Source organism: Coregonus clupeaformis, unplaced genomic scaffold, assembly GCF_020615455.1.
Source record: "Coregonus clupeaformis isolate EN_2021a unplaced genomic scaffold, ASM2061545v1 scaf1026, whole genome shotgun sequence".
Lineage (NCBI taxonomy): Eukaryota > Metazoa > Chordata > Actinopteri > Salmoniformes > Salmonidae > Coregonus > Coregonus clupeaformis.
Window position 1 is genome coordinate 23,548 of NW_025534480.1, and position 4,309 is coordinate 27,856.

At 38.8% G+C, this 4,309-nt stretch overlaps 1 long non-coding RNA gene across 1 annotated transcript; it reads right to left on the reverse strand.

Annotated features, from left to right (window-relative positions):
• Positions 1–586: 586 nt before the first annotated feature.
• Positions 587–1,653, reverse strand: LOC121556842. The gene is made up of 3 exons (XR_005998231.2): positions 1,317–1,653; positions 1,157–1,228; positions 587–606 (listed from the first exon to the last, which is right to left on the reverse strand). It is a non-coding gene; the product is annotated as an uncharacterized LOC121556842 (long non-coding RNA).
• Positions 1,654–4,309: the final 2,656 nt, after the last annotated feature.

A 4,309-nucleotide genomic window follows, 5' to 3' on the forward strand; every position in this document is an offset into this window, starting at 1 on the left:
GTAATGAAAGCTTAAATAAATCACTCTCAACTATTATTCTGACATTTCACATTCTTAAAATAAAGTGGTGATCCTAACTGACCTAAGACAGGGAATTTTTACTAGGATTAAATGTCAAGAATTGTGAAAAACTGAGTTTAAATATATTTGGCTAAGGTGTATTTAAACTTCCGACTTCAACTGTATATATGAAACATTCATAAGAACTTCAAATAAAGCAGAACCGAGTTCTCTCGGGAACCTTAAGAACTAAGGAATAACCATTTAAGAACCTTAATTTCTCCAATGTAATACAGGCTAAGAAATCCAAGATCACAAAGAAAACAAAAGTGACATTCAGTTGCTAGCTACTATATAAGAAATGAAAATCTGGATAGAGCAGAACCCTAGTCTACACTTATTTTCTCTGATCTGCAATTATTCTGTTGTGTACATAGAACTTCACCGCTCTCCAGTCCCTGTTTACTAGTGCTTGGGGAGAAGCAGCAATGCATTTCTCACTGTCTTGTTTTCCAGGCGTTTTTCCCATTCTGATAAAATTCATCAAGGAATCTTCAACTGCATCCACCTCTGTTGTCAACCAATCCCTTTTTGTTCCTTTGGCACCTTTGGAAAGAGATTGCATTATACATTCTACATTATGCCACACATTTTTTATTTTTTTATTAAAAGGTTGACTACAATGAACTTGAACCTCTCTTTCTATTAACTCTACAAGGTTGCAGATATATATTCAGAGTGTGATGAAGTTAAACTAACAATCCTAACTAAATATCTACATAGATAAGCGTGTGAGAGAAGAATGTGCAATGCTGACATCAAGGCAGACTCAATCTGTATGGAATCTAAGCCCAACAATCTGTTTGCAATGTAAACCTTCTAATAAAAGCAATAAGTATTCAATCAAGTTCCCTACCTCCAAGAAAATCAATCTAAAGTGTGGTAATCCTTCTGTGTTATCATCTATCCTGACACACTAATTCCAGATCTAATGTCTTGACTTGTGTACAATCCAAACTCAACCATTCTGTGCTGGCATGGTTGGAAATACACTAACTGATGAAGACAGAATTGATCTGGACCAGCACAGTACAGCCATAAGCTGACACTACAGAGTGAAAACGCACTGACTGAAGGTAGCAGGAAACATACTTACCGTGTGAGCCTCTCTTTTGTCCCAGCTTTCCCTTGGTCATTGGCTGTTTGGCCCGAATTGCTGACATCTCTCCTGGAAAATATCAGTGGAAAACATGTCATTTTCTAACAGTACATTGTAATTAAGAATAGGTCCATGTGTATATAAGGTATAGGCATACCTGTCAGATTTCCTTCATAGGATTTTTCAGACGACTCCTCTCTCTCAGAGTCACTCTCTGATGCGCAATCAGTGGCTGCAGCATCCATTTCTTCAGACATAACAGTTTGTAAAAGACAGCCAAAGGAAGAATGGTAAATTGAGGCAAGCTAAATCTGCGCAAAACAAATCAAAGTGTAAACATTTTGCCATTAAACTAAACACTGGGGGTAAACTTACCACTGGGACTGATGGTTATTTGATCCAGAGTTTTCCCCTTGAACTCTGCCAATCTGCCCTGTTCACACGCCATCAGTATTTTACTTATTTTTGCCAACTGAAGCGTTCCCTCTGGAAGACGGTAGAACTTTCAATGAATCCGAATGTCGTGACCCAAGAAGTCAGCAAACTGGTCCTGTTCTGTATCATTGAGATTTAACACTCTGGAGAGGGTGGCAACCTGTTTTCGTAGTTTAGTTGATGACAATGCTTCAGGTAACTTGGCACCACATTGTTTGGCATAGACGCGGATGCAGTCATTCCCTCGAAAATGTGTATCATATCCTGGCCATATATGCTGTCTGTTCTGATCAATGGCGGTGCATCATCCAACACATGGACTTTCGACCCAGCGGTACTGGCAGCCTCAGAGGTACTGGCAACCTCAGTGTCTGACATCTAAGGATACAATAAAATGATATTAGTCATGTGCAAATTAGGCAATAGGATATTATAACGATTCAACCATCCCCAGTATCCTCACTCTAAACAATTGACAAACCTGAGCTTCTGGATTTATAATTTCCTTTTCAAATCTGGCCTCACAAGTTGAATGATGTTTCTTCAGAGTTTCCATGCGTCTCCTTAGCCTCTGCAGTGCCTTTGTAAAGGAAGACAAGTTACAAAAAGAATAGTTGAGACTTAATAGAATGACAAGATTGCTCTGCACACAACATCGGGGATGGGCTGGGGGACACCAATGACTGATATCATTGACTAATAGAGGTCCAACAAACATCTGTTACAATTTCCTTTTTTAAGACTACTTTCAAGGTAAAAAAGCAAGTATAAGCATAACATAAGCAGATTATGCAAGTTCCTGGATGCAACTGAAACTGAATCTGCTTTTATGGATAGACTAAAAGAGAATCAGTTTGAGTGGTTTGGCTAAAGCAAGGCAAGCATACTCTAAAAACTAGGCTAAGCCTTAAAACATACCGCATTGGTTGCTTTGTATGTTCCTGGACTTGGATTCCACCGAAAGACATATGTGAGCTAACATTAACTAATTAAAAATAAAGACAACGGGAACATGCATTGCTTGCCAATACACCAAATACAAATTCAATTTTAGCTAAACTATTGGTTAGCAGTTTAGTTAATAGCTCACCTTCTTGCATGAATTCAAACATCTGCAACCATCCTCCTCTTCCTTAAAAAGGTGCTGCACAGCTACTTTAGAGGTGATCATGCTCAGGCAGAGACAGGCTTGCCAGATCAATTACGAATTTGTAGGAAGTCAACGCAAAACCTGCCTTCAAAGCCTGAAAACTAGCACAATTTCAGCAGATTACAGGGAAATTAATAGATTTTTTTAAATGCCATGTTGGTAGTTGCAATATAGAAGTAGTATAAAAACTTGCACCCAGCGACCAAAACTTTTCACCTGCGGCAAAGTTTCCAAAGTACGTCAATAAACCACAAAAAAAAGCATACATGGCAACCCTGGGCAGAGATGTGTTGACCTGTGAAACTTTTTGGCAGTTTGGCACTTTTGTGCACTCTGCAGAAGTCAGATATTTGTGGCTAATGTTAACATTCTGTGGAGGTCACCTGATCCTAGATCTGTGAAAAGGTTGACAACAACACAGTTTATGTTTGTGTTAGAGAGCACATAACAGGCCTGTCTGAACTTAATTTAGTCATTTGAAATCACATATTTTAATGTTAAACTTTGATTTGTAACACTAAATGTTTTGTCAGTGCTTAGTAGTCTGCAAGACAGTCTGTGGAACATTTTCATATTAGTGGTACATTTGAGTGATAATTTGAGCTAGCAGTTGGAAATGTGATACATTGTATGACACACCCTACACTACAGCCAATCAATGATCAGCCTCCCATCCCCTTCTCTGCTCCCTTCCCCCACTCTGCTCCACTCCACCAAGTCAAACATATAAGCCAAATAGAAGTCTTAATGAAGAAACCGCTATGGACTATACAGAAGTCAGATATTAGTGGCTGCTAACATTCTGTGGAGATCAACTGCTCCTATATCTGTGAAAAGGTCTACAGCAACAACACAGTTTATGTTTGTGTTGGAGAGCACATAACAGGCCTGTCTGAATTTTATTTAGTCATTTGAAATCACATATTTTAATGTTAAGCTTTGATTTGTAACACTAAATGTTTTGTCAGTGCATAGTATTCTGCAAGACAGTCTGTGGAACATTTTCATATTAGTGGTACATTTGAGTGAGAATTTGAGCTAGCAGTTGGAATGTTGATACATTGTATGACACACCCTACACTACAGCCAATCAATGATCAGCCTCCCATCCCCTTCTCTGCTCCCATCCCCCTCTCTGCTCCACTCCACCAAGTCAAACATATAAGCCAACTACAGTGGGGAGAACAAGTATTTGATACACTGCCGATTTTGAAGGTTTTCCTACTTACAAAGCATGTAGAGGTCTGTAATTTTTTATCATAGGTACACTTCAACTGTGAGAGACAGAATCTAAAACAAAAATCCAGAAAATCACATTGTATGATTTTTAAGTAATTAATTTGCATTTTATTGCATGACATAAGTATTTGATACATCAGAAAAGCAGAACTTAATATTTGGTACAGAAACCTTTGTTTGCAATTACAGAGATCATATGTTTCCTGTAGGTCTTGACCAGGTTTGCACACACTGCAGCAGGGATTTTGGCCCACTCCTCCATACAGACCTTCTCCAGATCCTTCAGGTTTCGGGGCTGTCGCTGGGCAATACGGACTTTCAGCTCC